Below are 17,371 nucleotides of genomic sequence, written 5' to 3'. Positions count from 1 at the left end.
GCTCGCTACAGTACTATTTATCATAGTTCGGCAACTTTTGTTTTGATTTGTGAACGGGGAAAAATGCAGACTACAGCGGCTGCGAAGGACAAACAGTGCGACAGTGAAAACGTTATTTTAGTAGCCTACAGCTTCATTGGTCCACAACCAACTCTGGCTGACCGAGACAGTTGTTGAATACTCCGGTAAGTGCCTCAGTAGCGTGTGAGTGCATCAGACAAATGTTGCATAAAATTTAAATTGTATGAGCATCATGGCATATTTTTAAGCATATTATTATGTTGGCTATCTTAAAAATTGGAGGATGTTGAATGAAGAGGGGGAGTAGGGTAGCTATAGCAAGTTATTACTGTTGCATCAATATTGGTTGTGTTTACAATATTAATGTGTTTATGGAAGACATTTTGTTTTTACATGTTGGCATTTTGTGAAGACATGAACATGCCATGATTTACTGGCATGCATATAATTAAAATAAACTTCCATTCAGCAGAAATTAGTAATTGATGATGGCACACCTGCAAACCACTTCTAACAGTAGAGTTACAAAACGTGCCATTCAAATACAGTATAGCTTACCATCATGATAAACAACACACTGTAAAAATTAGGATATTGTTTTTCATTGTGTATTTAGAAGTACAGTATCTCCTCGGAGGATTATACATGTCTGAGAAACTGTGTTCTCTTAGATGTTAGTATATGTATAATTAGATTTTCATTAACAGACAGTGCTTTGAATGTATTTCTTTGTCTGAGCCGGACTATAATATGGCTATACAGACTAATCTTGTTTTTCTAATCCTACACATTTAGAGATTTTGCAGTGCTAGCAAACACGTGTGTAGGAGGTACAGAAAAGTGCATCACAAGACATCTCAAAAGAAGTGCACTGGTTGCTGGAGGATCTGAAGGAGTCAAAGAGGAACACAACAAAAAAATATTGCAAGAAAGTTTGCAGGTGTTAGTCATGCAGTAAATCAACTTGCGTTGGGATTTTGGCGTTGAGGCCCTTAATCTACTTTCCCAGTCAGATGAACTCTTGGCTAGCATTTGTATGTCTCTGTGTGCAGTTTGAAGGAAGTTGCTAACTAGCACAAGTGCAATTGATAACTAGTGTTGCTAGCAGATACACAAAGACTTCCAATTATTCCACTAACGCTAGTTAGCATTGGCTCGTGAAACTGCCTCTAACTTCCTTCATAGTGGGCACAGAGACATAAAAATTGTATCCATGAGTTAAGATGAATGTTTTAGTACACCTTAAATCTGTCTCATAACCTCTTACAACCATGTGTTTCGTCTCCTTAACGTTGGTGGCAGCTCAGTTTTAGTGTTACAAAACATTTTATTTTAACATTGATGTCACTTGTTGAATCCACTTCAATCAGTAGAGATGAAGGGGAGGAGACAGTTAAAGGTTCAATAAAAAAAATACTTCTTTAACTAAATGTTAATTTATTTTGAAATTGAAATGTATTTAAGCCTCGAGACAATGGAGTCATGGATTGTGTATGTGTGCCATTGAGGTGCCTTTGAATGGAGTATGGTAGTAGGTGGCAGGCACACTGGTTTGAGTGTGTCAAGAACTGCAAAGCTCCTATGTTTCCCTTGTGTATCAAGATTGGTCCACCAGCCAAAGGACATCCAGCCAACTTGACAACTGTGGGAAGCATTGGTGTCAAGATATACCAGAATCCCTTTGGAACGCTTTCAACACCTTGTAGAGTCCATGCCCGATGAGTTGAGGCTGTTCTGAGGGCAAAAGGGAGTGCAACTACAGTGCCTTGCGAAAGTATTCGGCCCCCTTGAACTTGGCAACCTTTTTCCACATTTCAGGCTTCAAACATAAAGATATAAAACTGTATTTTTTTGTGAAGAATCAACAACAAGTGGGACACAATCATGAAGTGGAACGACATTTATTGGATATTTCAAACTTTTTTAACAAATCAAAAACTGAAAAATTGGGCGTGCAAAATTATTCAGCCCCTTTACTTTCAGTGCAGCAAACTCTCTCCAGAAGTTCAGTGAGGATCTCTGAATGATCCAATGTTGACCTAAATGACTAATGATGACAAATACAATCCACCTGTGTGTAATCGAGTCTCCGTATAAATGCACCTGCACTGTGATAGTCTCAGAGGTCCGTTAAAAGCGCAGAGAGCATCATGAAGAACAAGGAACACACCAGGCAGGTCCGAGATACTGTTGTGAAGAAGTTTAAAGCCGGATTTGGATACAAAAAGATTTCCCAAGCTTTAAACATCCCAAGGAGCACTGTGCAAGCGATAATATTGAAATGGAAGGAGTATCAGACCACTGCAAATCTACCAAGACCTGGCCGTCCCTCTAAACTTTCAGCTCATACAAGGAGAGGACTGATCAGAGATGCAGACAAGAGGCCCATGATCACTCTGGATGAACTGCAGAGATCTACAGCTGAGGTGGGAGACTCTGTCCATAGGACAACAATCAGTCGTATATTGCACAAATCTGGCCTTTATGGAAGAGTGGCAAGAAGAAAGCCATTTCTTAAAGATATCCATAAAAATCGTTGTTTAAAGTTTGCCACAAGCCACCTGGGAGACACACCAAACATGTGGAAGAAGTTGCTCTGGTCAGATGAAACCAAAATTGAACTTTTTGGCAACAATGCAAAACGTTATGTTTGGCGTAAAAGCAACACAGCTCATCACCCTGAACGCACCATCCCCACTGTCAAACATGGTGGTGGCAGCATCATGGTTTGGGCCTGCTTTTCGTCAGCAGGGACAGGGAAGATGGTTAAAATTGATGGGAAGATGGATGGAGCCAAATACAGGACCATTCTGGAAGAAAACCTGATGGAGTCTGCAAAAGACCTGAGACTGGGACGGAGATTTGTCTTCCAACAAGACAATGACTACATGCAAATGCAGCGTGGTGGTTACTCATGTCTTTAATGAAGAAAAAACGGAACGATACATGAAATAACTAATAAATACAAAAACAACAAACGGAACGTGAAACCTATTACAGCCTATCTGGTGAACACTACACAGAGACAGGAACAATCACCCACGAAATACAAAGTGAAACCCAGGCTACCTAAATACGGTTCCCCATCAGAGACAACAAGAATCACCTGACTCTGATTGAGAACCGCCTCAGGCAGCCAAGCCTATACTAGACACACCCCTAATCAACCACAATCCCAATGCCTACAAAAACCCCAATACGACAATACAATAACCCCATGTCACACCCTGGCCTGAACAAATAATTAAAGAAAACAAAAAATACTAAGACCAAGGCGTGACAGAACCCCCCTAAGGTGCGGACCCCCGGACGCACCTCAAAACCATAGGGAGGGTCCGGGTGGGCGTTTGTCCATGGTGGCCGTTCCGGCTCGGGACGTGGACCCCACTCCATTAATGTCCTAGTTCCTCCCCTTCGCGTCCTGAATGGTCCACCCTTGCCGCCGACCATGGCCTAATAGTCCTCACCCAGAACCCCACTGAACTGAGGTGCAGCTCGTGACTGAGGGGCTGCTCGGGACTGAGGGGCAGCTCGGGACTGAGGGGCAGCTCGGGACTGAGGGGCAGCTCTGAGGGGAGCTGAGGGGCAGCTCAGTACTGAGAGAAAGCCCAGTACTGAGAGGAAGCCCAGTACTGAGATGAAGCTCAGGCAGGTAGTAGGCTCCGGTAGATCCTGGCTGGCTGGCGGATCTGGAAGATTCTGGTTGACTAGCAGATCTGGAAGAGACTGGTTGACTGGCAGATCTAGAAGATCATGGCTGACTGACGGATCTAGCTGCTCTATGCAGACTGACAGCTCCTTGCAGACTGACAGCTCTGGCTGCTCCATGCAGGCTGACAGCTCCTTGCAGACTGACAGCTCCTTGCAGACTAACAGCTCCTTGCAGACTGGCAGCTCTTTGCAGACTGACAGCTCTGGCTGTTTCATGCAGACTGACAGCTCTGGCTGCTTCATACAGACTGACAGCTCTGGCTGCTTCATACAGACTGACAGCTCTGACTGCTCCATGCAGGCTGACAGCTCTGACTGCTCCATACAGACTGACAGCTCTGGCTGCTTCATGCAGACTGACAGCTCTGACTGCTCCATGCAGGCTGGCAGCACCTTGCAGACTGGCAGCTCTTTGCAGACTAGCAGCTCCTTGCAGACTGGCAGCTCTGGCTGCTTCATGCAGACTGACAGCTCAGGCTGCTCCGAACAGGCAGGAGGCTCCGGCAGCGCTGTAGAGGAGGAAGGCTCTGATAGCGCTGAACAGGCGGGAGACTCCGACAGCTCAGGAGGGAAGGAAGGCTCTGATAGCGCTGAACAGACAGGAGACTCCAGCAGCGCAGGAGGGAAGGAAGGCTCTGATAGCGGTGAACAGACAGGAGACTCCGACAGCGCAGGAGGGAAGGAAGGCTCTGGCTGTGCTGAACAGGCGAGGCGTACTGAAGGCCTGGTGCGTGGTGCTGGCACTGGTGGTACTGGGCCGAGAACACGCACAGGAAGCCTGGTGCGGGGAGCTGCTACTGGAGGACTGGTGTGTGGAGGTGGCTCTGGATAGACCGGACCGTGCAGGCGCACTGGAGCTCTTGAGCACCGAGCCTGCCCAACCTTACCTGGCTCGATGCCCACTCTAGCCCGGCCAATACGAAGGGCTGGTATGAACCGTACCGGGCTATGCACCCGCACTGGAAACACCGTGCGCTCCATAGCATAACACGGTGCCTGCCCGGTCTCTCTAGCCCCCCGGTAAGCACAGGGAGTTTGCGCAGGTCTCCTACCTGGCATAGCCATACTCCCTGTAAGCCCCCCCAATAATTTTTTTGAGCTGCTTTTCGGGCTTCCTTGCCAACCGTGTTCCCTCGTATCGTCGGCTCCTATCTCCGGATGCCTCTGCTCTCCTTAGTGCCTCCACCTGTTCCCATGGGAGGCGATCTCTTCCGGCCAGTATCTCCTCACAAGTGTAACAACCTTTGCCATCCAACACGTCTTCCCATGTCCATTCTCCAAATAATTCATCCTCCTTTCGCTGCTCATGCTGTCGCTGCCGTTTCTTTCTCTACGACTCCATTCTCCTATAGCCCTCTTCGCACTGCTCCAGCGAATCCCAGGCGGGCGCCGGCACTCTCTCTGGGTCGACCGCCCACCTGTCTATTTCTTCCCACGTCGTATACTCCATACTTCTGCTGTCCATAACGTCCTCCCTTCGCTGCTCATGCTGTCGCTGCCTGTTAACACGCTGCTCGGTCCGTGTGTGGTGGGTGATTCTGTAACGGCGTTCTTCGTTTGTTGAAAGAGAGTCGGACCGAAATGCAGCGTGGTGGTTACTCATGTCTTTAATGAAGAAAAAACGGAACGATACATGAAATAACTAATAAATACAAAAACAACAAATGGAACGTGAAACCTATTACAGCCTATCTGGTGAACACTACACAGAGACAGGAACAATCACCCACGAAATACAAAGTGAAACCCAGGCTACCTAAATACGGTTCCCCATCAGAGACAACAAGAATCACCTGACTCTGATTGAGAACCGCCTCAGGCAGCCAAGCCTATACTAGACACACCCCTAATCAACCACAATCCCAATGCCTACAAAAACCCCAATACGGCAATACAATAACCCCATGTCACACCCTGGCCTGAACAAATAATTAAAGAAAACACAAAATACTAAGACCAAGGCATGCCAAATGTGTCCATTTCTATACTTGACTATAGCCTTTGCTAGAGGGACATGAATGCCCTCTTTCCACCACCATGCCCCAGACTGGTGGAATTCTGAACAGTATGGTAGCACAATGTTTGAAGTTCACATTTTGCCTTTAATATAAACATTTGTCTTCAGATATGCCCAAGTTCATCACATGGTGCGTGGCTGTGTGATTGAGTGGGTAAAATTCCAAATATATGTGCCATTTTACTGCCCAAAAATTCAGGGGTTCAATTCCTGATTCTGTTTCTAATCTGTCTAAACAAAGCACAGAAAAAAATAAAAGGTGGAATTCCTAGACTTGAGATTTCAGTTGATTTAACTTAAGTCCATGTTTTGTTAAGTTTAGCGCTGTTCAGCACAAATGTTTAGTCCTGAAGACTGGCTGAGTAGACTAAGGCAGCACTTGGACAAGTAGGAGACCCGGTTTCACAACTCACACGAAGGCCCACTTTATATCTGTTACCCCTGCTGTAATTTATATAGCCCTGAACATTTTGATTGCAACATAATTTACAGTATATATAATATCACAATGGGACTGGCAACTGTAGCCTATAATTACTGCCATTGTCTACCCTAGGAAAAGTATTACATTCCCATTGTCTTCTTTAAAATGTTAATTCAAATTTTGTCTGAAAATCATCAAACATGATTTACACTATAAACATTGACATTTCAAAACCATTTGATTGTATGAGAGACACTGTCTGCCAAAACATGTTTTTTGTGTTTTGGTGCTGCCTTTTACATGCAATGAAACACCAACAATGGTTTTGACAAGGCTCTCTTGAAAACACCAATATTCAAATTGAAGAACCCCTTTCAGTGTTTCACAGTACTTCCATTCGGTTGTTCTTGTCAACAATTATTTTGCTATTGTTTATAGTAATAAAAGCTTGATATGTACATAATTCTATGAATAATTAAAAGTTCATGTGCTTTTACACATGAACAGAAGAAAGCTAATTCTTTAATCATTTTGTTGAGTGGACTTGTAGTAATGTAGTTAGTTGCAAGGTAGTTGCTTCATTTTAAGGGGTCCATATCACAGTGTAATTACACTGTAAAAAGCATTGTAGCTAATGAACTCATAATTACACTGTAATAACAACACGGTGGTTATTGTAGCCTTTAATTACAGCGGTGTAGCAACAAATGCTTGTTACCATGCTTATTACAGATGGGCAAGTTTCCACTAAATTCACCAATTTATTGTTTAGTTTCTTCTCAGCTACATCCGATTCAGTTATAATTATAACAACGTTGCAATCTCTTGCGGACAGAAATTCTGGGTGTCCCAAGATTGTATAGGCTCTAATTACCTATCCGTGAATGTACACTTTGCTAAATCGTTCAGCGGAATGATTTAGCGTCAAATGACGCGGATGCTAAACTACATGACTGTTTTTCTAGCACAAACTGGAATATGTTCCAGGATTCATCCAATGGCATTGAGGAATACACCACCTCAGTCATCGGCTTCATCAATAAGTGGATCGATGACGTCACCCCCACTGTGACTGTACGTACACATCCAAAACAGAAGCCATGGATTACAGGCAATATCCGCAGAGCTGGTTTGTCTGTTTCGCATATAACTGTTGCTGGCAACAATTTATTACACTTTTCTTTACGCTTTTTTCCGCAATGTTTAATGACCCCAGCCAAATTTAATAGGTGTTGAGCTTTTGTAAATACATTATTCTGCACGAGAGGGCTCTGAAATCAAAGTAGATAGCCAGAATTAACCATGTCCATTGAAACACACAGCGACAATACCACTTAGCTATGAATGATGTGAATAATCGAGTCAATAAATGTTGGGTAGTTAGTTAGATAGAAGATAGTTAATATACTGCCTGGCAAGTTTGATGTAGCTTGTTATTAGTAGCCAACTAAGGTGAGGTAACTAGCTAACATACAGTACCAGTACATACTGCTGTGTCACGCCCTGATCTGTTTCACCTGTCATTGTGATTGTCTCCACCCCATCCAGGTGTCGCTTATTTTCCCTGGTGTATTTATCCCTGTGTTTCCTGTCTCTCTGTGCCAGTTTGTCTTGTATATGCAAGTCAACCAGCATGTTTTTTCCTGTGCTCCTGCTTTTCTACTCTCTTTTACTAGTCCTCCCCGTTTTGACCATTCCCACCTGCCTGACCATTCTGCCTACCCTGACCTCGAGCCTGCCTGCCATTCTGTACTTCTGGAACTGAACTGGTTTTGACCTTTTGCCTGTCCAACACCATTCTCTTGCCTATCCCTTTTGGATTGTTAATAAACATCTGCCTCCTGTGTCTGCATCCGGGTCTTGCCTTGTGCCGTTACACTGGTGTAATGTTATGCGGTTCGTAAGGCTACTGTATCTAACAAATTGTCTGCCTACATAATGTGTAACTTATTTGAGAAGTCATTACTTTCTTATATTGCTCAACATTTTCTTAACATTTGTCATAATTAGTTAAAGCAATGAATTGTATCCGGTCTTGCCTGACTTCGGCTGCATATTTTCCCGCCATTTTGTTAAAATCTGAAAAGTTGTTAAATTTTCAGAAAAATTGCATTATGGACCCTAAAAGCACTTAAATAGTGTCCACTGCATGTGTACTTTGTATTTAGGCGAATTTAGTACGACTTTTGGCATACTAATTATAGCCATACTATGACAAATAAGCATACTATATACTCAATTCACGTCACAAATAGTATTGTTAGTGCGGTTAGCATGAATATTCAAACACAGCTACAGTGACATACACTCGGAATTACCAAAAATTAAAAATCCCATATTGGTCCTTCACAGTCAGACCAACCCAAGCTGTACTGTGCAAGTAGGCTAATAGTAGGCCTTCAACTGAAATCAAAATGTATTCCTTCCTGTAGGCTGTCTCATCGTTGTCGGTGAACAGGCCTACCACTGTTGTGTTGTTAGCAAACTTAATGATGGTGTTGGAGTCGTGCTTGGCCATGCAGTCGTGGGTGAACAGGGAGTACAGGAGGGGACTAAGCACGCACCCCTGAGGGGCCCTGTGTTGAGGATTAGCATGGTAGATGTGTTATTGCCTACCCTTACTACCTGGGGGCTGCCCGTCAGGAAGTCCAGGATACAATTGCAGAGAGAGGTGTTCAATCCCAGGGTCATTAGCTTCGTGATGAGCTTTGTGGGCACAATGGTGTTGAACACTGAGCTGTAGTCAATTAACAGCATTCTCACATAGGTATTTCTATTGTCCAGGTGAGAAAGGGCATTATGGAATGCGATTGAGATTGCATCATCTGTGGATCTGTTGGGGTGGTATGCGAATTGAGTGGGTCTAGGATTTCCGGGATGATGCTGCTGATGTGAGCCATGACCGGCCTTTCAAAGAACTTCATGGATACTTTCAAAGAACTTTGAGTGCTACTGTGCTGTTGTCATTTAGGCAGGTTACGTTCGCTTTCTTGGGCACAGGGACTATGGTGGTCTGCTTGAAACGTAGGTATTACAGACTCGGTCAGGGAGAGGTTAAAAATGTCAGCGAAGACATCCGTCTGGCCCCCTGGCCCTGTGAATGTTGGTTGCCCAAATTGGGAAAGCAATCACTTTTTGCTGTCTGCCCAGATGGTGGGTGGTTGCACACCCACACACACTTACACAAACATGAACTTCTCCGAAAGCAAGAAGCCATCATTAAAGTTTTTTAGCAAGTGTCTATGAGAAATCAGGACAGGTCATTTCACTGAGCAGCCATTATGAACACAGGCTGTACAAAACTGATCACTAAGGTCATTACAGAAAACACCAGACTGATACCTATCAGGATTATTTGTGAGGATAACATCGAGGAGAGTAGCCTTTTCTGGGCGTTTGAAGTCATACATTGTGGGATTAGTAATAATCTGAGAAAGATTTATGGTGTCCTATTGTTTCAGGACTTGGTCAGGTGGTTTAAGCATGTCCTAGTTTAAGTCACATAGCAGGACAAATTCAGACTTAGTTTAAGGGGCCAGGAGAGAGCTTAGTGCAGGTAGGGTACAGGCCGGTGCTGATGGAGTATGATAGAACCCAGCAACAGTAAACAAAGAGCTATTTGAAAGTTTAATGCTTAAAACCATAAATCACATTGTTTGGGGACAGACTTGGTACAGACAACCGAGCACTGAAGGTGATCCTTGGTAAAGATTGCCACTCCCCCACCTTTGGAAGATCTGTCTTGCTGAAAAATATTATAACCAGAAAGGTTAACAACAATATTCAGAACACTCTTCCTTAACCACGTCTCAGTAATGACCAACACATCTGGATTGGAGCTGTGAACCCACACTTTCAATTGATACATTTTAGGTAATACGCTTCTAGTGTTAATGTGCAGAAAACCCAGGCTTTTACAAGAGCAGAAATCAGTGAAGCAGATTTTTTTATTTTAATTTTACCTTTATTTTACTAGGCAAGTCAGTTAAGAACAAATTATTATTTTCAATGACAGCCTAGTTCAGGTGCAGAACAACAGATTTGTACCTTGTCAGCACGGGGATTCAAACTTGCAACCTTTCGGTTACTAGTCCAACGCTCTAACCACTAGGCTACCCTGCCGCCCTTAGAGAACAAGTCAGAATTGGGTCTAGCAACAGTATATGGGCCAGGGTGTACATGCACATTTCCAGATTTCATCATCAGTAATACAATCAAGGCACGGCAGAGGACAGGGAGAGCTCTGCAGTGCTGATTTATGACATTCGAATGTGCATTAGATATCAACAAGATCATATTGTACAGTTTAAGGTTTCCTTATTTCAAGCATTTGCTCCGATGGGTATATGTTGACATGATGCCGTAAATCCTGGGATAAATAAATAACTTTATCAATGAATCCCATCAAAAAGTGAGAATGTTCGTTAATAGTGAAACCCTTGCAAGGTTACATGATTAAGAGTGCATTTATAAACCATTATTCAACCAAGCTTAATACATGTACAATTTGTCAAGCATGAATGACAATCTCACAATTTTAACCATAACTATTTATTCATTTGTTCTTAAAAATATATATAATTGATGGTTTAAAAAAATCACCCATTGTGAATTGCACCTTTAATTGATATAACAATTCTAAGTATTTTTTTGATGTGAACCATTTGTGAATTTGTTTTTGCCATTGCGACATGGCACCAGAGCCCACTATTGCAGAGTTGTGTCAATGAGGTGGTGGTTCTGTTACTGTAATTTAGTTATTCCAATATATTTTTCTTAATTGAATTCCCTTAATCTATTTTATGAGAATTTGTAAGATTCTTGAGCGCGCTGCCACGTTACCACGAGCAACAGTTTATAGACAATAACATGACGTCATTTCATTGCTTCTAGAATTAATCCCCCCTCCTCCCGACCTAGAATTAAGTGAGTTTAAAGTTCATTCCAACTCACTAACACACTCACAGGTCACACAACATAACTGAATTAACTCTTGATCCCTCACCGTTATCGATCACCACTTAGCTGACAGTTCTAATTAACAGAAAACCTAGGAATGCACTCACTGCCTTATCTAAAACACCCCAGAGCTAAGTTTCTTCGGTTCAACCATAGGTTAACTACCCTATCTGCTTACTTAACCCACTCCTCTCCAGACTAGTTTGGAATGATGTTCGTTATATTTAATTACTCCTTGTCCGTGTCACACAATCCCTTCTTATGAACTCATATTGTTAATCAGATATAATAAAACAGTATAAGTTTACTTAGTTACAGTTCCATTTAAAATGAGAATATTGCTTAGTAATTTATTCATAATATTCCTAACAGTTTTCAAATGGCAAACAATTTTTTATGGTTTGTGCAGGCTGAAATATGGTGCATTGGGATACATGGTTGGGATACTATCGGAAACTTAAAATTTGTAGCAAGCATGGTAGCAAGCATTGGTTGTTATATCTCTGTAATTACAGACTGAAATTACCACTAGTTACATGTTGTTATTAAAGTGTAACTATGTATTTCTACATTTAATTACAATACTTGTTTCTGAAGACCATTCTTCACAGTAAGTTTTGATAGTATTAAATGTGTTACACTTGTTTTCTCAAGTGAAAGACAGTGTGCGATAAAAATGTAACTTAATGTTGTTTGTGGATAGGAAACATTTGGAAGAACCCTGAATCCTGATTGATAGAGTTTTTAAAAATATTTTTTTGTAAGTTATACATTTACAATGTCACTTATTTGATTGCTTTCCTATGTTAAACTGAACAAAAATATAAACACAACATGTAAAGTGTTGGTCCCGTGTTTCATGAGCTGAAATAAAAGATCCCAGAAATTTTTCATACACACAAAAATCTTATTTCTCTCAAATGTTGTGCACAAATTAGTTTACATCCCTGTTAATGAACTGTTTTCTCTGCTACCACACGGCAAGCGGTACCAGAGCGCCAAGTCTAGGACCAAAAGACTCCTCAACAGCTTCTACTCCCAAGCCATTAGCCTGCTGAACAATTCATAAAAATCGCCACAGGACAATTTACATTGACCCCCCCCCCTTTTGTATACTGCTGCTACTCGCTGTTTGTTTGTTACCTATGCATAGTCATAGAAGCTCCGCCCCTTATTATGATGTGGGGGATAGGGAGTTGTTGGCTATGGTTAAGGCCCTGAAGGTGTGGAGACACTGGCTTGAGGGGGCTAAGCACCCTTTCCTTATCTGGACTGACGATCGTAACCTGGAGTATATCCGATCAGCTAGGAGACTGAATCCTCGTCAGGCAAGGTGGGCCATGTTTTTCACCAGATTTCGTTTCACTATCTCGTATAGACCAGGTTCCCTCAACACTAAGGCTGACGCGCTGTCAAGACTCTATGACACTGAGGACAGGTCCATCGATCCTACTCCCATCATTCCGGCAGCTAAGCTGGTGGCACCAGTAGTATGGGATGTGGACGCGGACATCGAGCGGGCGCTAAGGGAGGAACCTGCACCTCCACAGTGTCCGGAGGGTCGTAGGTACGTGCCGCTGGCTGTCCGTGATCAATTGATTCGATGGGCTCATTGTCCACCCTCGTCGGGTCACCCAGGTATTTATAGGACAGTGAGAGGTCTTGAGAGGAAGTACTGGTGGCCCACTTTGAGGAGTGATGTGCGATTCTATGTTTTCTCCTGTTCGGTGTGCGCCCAGAGTAAGGCTCCTAGACACCTGCCAAGAGGTAAATTACAACCTCTTCCCGTTCCACAACGGCCGTGGACCCATCTATCGGTGGATTTTCTACTGACCTTCCCCCCTCTCAGGGTAACACTACAATCCTGGTCGTTGTGGATCGGTTCTCTAAGTCCTGCCGTCTTATCCCATTGCCCGGTCTCCCTACGGCCCTACAGACTGCGGAAGCTCTTTTCACCCATGTCTTCCGGCACTACGGGGTGCCCGAGGATATAGTTTCTGATCGGGGCCCCCAATTTATCTCCCGTGTTTGGAGGGCATTTATGGAACGTCTGGGGGTCTCGGTCAGCCTTACCTCAGGGTATCACCCGGAGAGTAATGGTCAGGTGGAGAGAGTTAACCAGGAGGTGGGTAGGTTTCTGCAGTCGTATTGCCAGGACCGGCCAGGGGAGTGGGCGAGATATATTCCCTGGGCAGAAATAGCCCAGAACTCACTAAGCCACTCCTCTACCAACATGTCACCATTTGAGTGCGTGTTAGGGTACCAGCCAGTCCTGGCACCGTGGCATCAGAGCCAGACTGAGGCTCCTGCGGTGGAGGAGTGGGTACAGCGCTCTAAGGAGACCTGGAGGGCGGTCCAAGAGTCATTACGCCAAGCGAGTATAAGGCAGAAGAAGAGCGCTGACCGTCACCGCAGTGAGGCCCCCGTGTTTGCACCTGGGGACAGGGTCTGGCTCGACCCGAAACCTGCCCCTCCGCTTGCCCTGCCGGAAGCTGGGTCCGCAGTGTATAGGGCCATTTAAAGTCCTGAGGAGAATAAATGAGGTTTGTTATCGATTATTACTTCCTTCGTATTATCGTATTAACCCCTCATTTCATGTGTCTCTTCTCAGGCCGGTGGTAGCTGGTCCCATGCAGGAAGATGAGGTTCCGGAGGTTCCTCCGCCCCCTCTGGACATCGAGGGGTCCCCGGCGTACAAGATACGAGCTATTCTGGACTCGAGACGCCGGGTGAGGGGCTTGCAGTACCTCGTTGACTGGGAGGGGTACGGTCCGGAGGAGAGGTGCTGGGTTCTGGTGAGGGATATTCTAGACCCATCTATGTTGAGTGAATTCCATCGCCTCCGTCCGGATCGCCCAGCGCCTCGGCCCCCGGGTCGTCCCCGAGGCCAGCGTCGGCGCACTGCGGGAGCTGCGCGTCAGGAGGGGGGTACTGTCACAAATATTACCGAAGGTGACTCCCCTTCTTGTTCGGGTGGCGCTCGGCGGTCATCATCGCCGGTCTACTAGCTATCGCTGATCCGTTATTCTGTGTTTGTTTAGTTCTGTCTATTGGTAGCACCTGTTTCTTGTTTGGTTGTTAGGATAGGGTTATATATAGTCTGTTCAGCCCGCTTCTGTTTCGTGCGGGCTTGTTCTCCTGTTTCCTTGTTTGAGTGTATTTTGTTGGCGTTTGGGTTTCACGCTGTCCGTTTATATTTCTGTTCATTTGTGTTTCCACTTTTGTTCATGTTATGTTTCCAGGACATTAAAGCGTGTTGTTTTTCCCACATCTTTTGCTCTCTGCGCCTGACTCCACACCTCTTCACTCATTTACTCGTAACAAACACAACATGTAAATTGTTGGTCCCATGTTTCATGAGCTGAAATAAAAGATCCCAGAAATTTTTCATACACACAAAAAGCTTATTTCTCTCAAATGTTGTGCACAAATTAGTTTACATCCCTGTTAATGAACTGTTTTCTCTGCTACCACACGGCAAGCGGTACCAGAGCGCCAAGGCTAGGACCAAAAGACTCCTCAACAGCTTCTACTCCCAAGCCATTATTAGCCTGCTGAACAATTCATAAAAATCGCCACAGGACAATTTACATTGACCCCCCCCTTTTGTATACTGCTGCTACTCGCTGTTTGTTTGTTACCTATGCATAGTCACTTCACCCCCACCTACATGTACAGATTACCTCAACTAGCCTGTACCCCTGCACACTGACTGTACCAGTGCCCCCTGTATGTAGCCTCATTATATTCTTATTGTGTTACTTTTTATTTTAGCCTACTTGGTAGATATGTTCTTCTTCTTGACCTGCACTGATGGTTAAGGGCTTGTAAGTAAGCATTTCATTGTAAAGTCTACACTTTGTTGTATTTGGCGCATATTTTTTATGAAACAAACAGCATGGTAAACATTGTCTGGTAAGGTCAAAAGACTGTTCTGCCATTCCAGTCACTCCCCGTAGGCCTTGGAGCATGTATGCCTATTAACTGTATTCTCCATTGATCTGTAGAGGGGGAACACACACTTGACAGGGGATTAGTGGCAAACACACATACAACTGAAATGCGTTATGAATTTGAAACATACTGTCACGCCCTGATCTGTTTCACCTGTCCTTGTGCTTGTCTCCACCCCCCTCCAGGGGTCACCCTTCTTCCCCACTTATCCCCTGGGTATTCATACCTGTGTTTTCTGTCTGTCTGTGCCAGTTTGTCTTGTTTGATCAAGTCAACCAGTGTTTCCTCAGCTCCTGTTTTCCCCCAGTCTCTCTTTTTCTCGTCCTCCTGGTTTTGACCTTTGCCTGCCCTGACTCTGTGCCAGCCTGCCTGATGACTCTGCCTGCCCCTGACCCTGACCCCTGCCTGCCGTCCTGTACCTTTGCCGCTACTCTGGATTATTGACCCCTGCCTGCGTTGACCTGTCGTTTGCCTGCTCCTGTTATTGCAATAAACATAGTTACTTCAACACAGTCTGCACTTGCATCTTACCTGAAATATACAAATATACAATATGACGTATTTGGCTCCTACAGTCATCCATAACAATTCCAGTTGAAAACAGTTTCAGTTTCATTATTTCCTCAAGCACAAAGGAAAATATCCAGTAATAAATTAGATAGATTAGTGTATGACATCTAATTGAAAAGGAGAATTTAATTAAAATCAATATGAGATCTCTTCAGTGACCTCAAACTGCAGTCTCCCATCCAAGGAGAATTGTATAACTTTGAAGCAAGATTTAAAGCAATTCTTGTTCCACATCCAGCATTAGCATGTGTTGAATACAAATATCTTGTGACATCATTCTGAAGTGTTTACGTGTGTTCAAGATAAATGGTATCATGATTGCATGCCTTGAAATTGTTGAACCAGATGCATAACTTAAAACCTGCCCATGGACTACCATACGCAGTGTGAAGCAGCAGTTCTCCCATGCTCCAATTTTGCTTTCCTTTCAACTGTACAGACTGCCTAACTCAAACGGATATGACAGTAAAACTACATTCCATGTGAATAATGTGGGAACAGTCCCCACTACAGGCCAGAAGCCAAATCAGTGTTCATATTAGATCGCTAATATTGGTTTGAAAATGGGTTGATAATAGCCGTTCCTCCTCTAGCGGCCCATGGAATAGGCTAGAATGTTCCTTCACATTTTACAGCTAATTTCACATGGATGAGATGCAAATGCGTTTGTAGCTTCATGCGCGAACCCAAGATTAATGGGCAACGTCGCAGGTTTAATAACGCAGCGGCTCTAATACATCATGTGATAAATTAAAGCCTCCCTTTAGTTTCTCCACCATGTCCATACAGCATGCCGTGCCTGGTATGTATCTGTAGCAGGTGAAACACTGCACTGCCTCATGTTGAAGACAGCCTATTAGCGTCAGTCAGACACACTGCTGGTTTGATAAATGGCCTCAACATGGATACGCACTTCGATAAGCTATAAGGCTGAAATATAGCTACACTATCAACAGACTGGGGGTAAAGCAGGGCTGTTTATATTTAAATGGGGATATTTTTGTAACGTTTATTCAGAATAATAATTAGCATTTACACTAGTACGACTAGAGGAACAGTCGTCTATATCCAGCTCAAAGGTCCATCAACAAGAGTTGTTGGACATGCAAGGAGCAAACTGAAAACTGTGGTTGTTATTGCATGCAGGTTAAAGGGCGGTAACTTAAAATAATTTATTTACACTACATGACCAAAAGTACGTGGCCATCTGCTTGTCGAACATATCATTCCAAAATCATGGACATTAATATGGAGTTGGTCACCCCTTTGTTGCCATAACAGCCTCCACTCTTCTGGGAAGGCTTTCCACTTGATGTTGAAGCATTGCTGCGGGGACTTGCTTTCATTCAGCCTCAAGAGCATTAGTGAGGTTGGGCACCGATGTTGGGAAATTAGGCCTGGCTCGCGGTTGGCGTTCCAATTCATCCTAAAGGTGTTTGATGTAGTTGAGGTTAGGGCTCTGTGCCGGCCATTCAAGTTCTTCCACATGATCTCGACAAACCATTTCTGTATGGACCTCACTTTGTGCATGGGGGCATTGCCATGTTGAATCAGGAAATGGCCTTCCTCAAACTGTTGCCAAAACGTGGAAGCACAGAATCGTCTAGAAAGTCATTGTGCACTGTAGCATTAAGATTTACATTCACTGGGAAATAAGGGGCCAAGCCTGGACTATGAAACACAGCCCCAGACCATTATTCCTCCTCCACCAAACT

The 17,371-nt window shown here is 44.0% G+C and overlaps 1 long non-coding RNA gene across 1 annotated transcript; it reads left to right on the top strand.

The window, feature by feature from the left end:
* Window positions 1–49: 49 nt before the first annotated feature.
* LOC127908697 (uncharacterized) lies at window positions 50–14,400 on the top strand. The gene is made up of 2 exons (XR_008068093.1): window positions 50–185; window positions 13,744–14,400. It is a non-coding gene; the product is annotated as an uncharacterized LOC127908697 (long non-coding RNA).
* The last annotated feature ends 2,971 nt before the right edge of the window (window positions 14,401–17,371 follow it).

Source organism: Oncorhynchus keta, chromosome 18 (assembly GCF_023373465.1).
Source record: "Oncorhynchus keta strain PuntledgeMale-10-30-2019 chromosome 18, Oket_V2, whole genome shotgun sequence".
NCBI lineage: Eukaryota > Metazoa > Chordata > Actinopteri > Salmoniformes > Salmonidae > Oncorhynchus > Oncorhynchus keta.
Note: the sequence above shows the minus strand (reverse complement) of the source record. Positions and strands in the feature narration are given on the sequence as shown.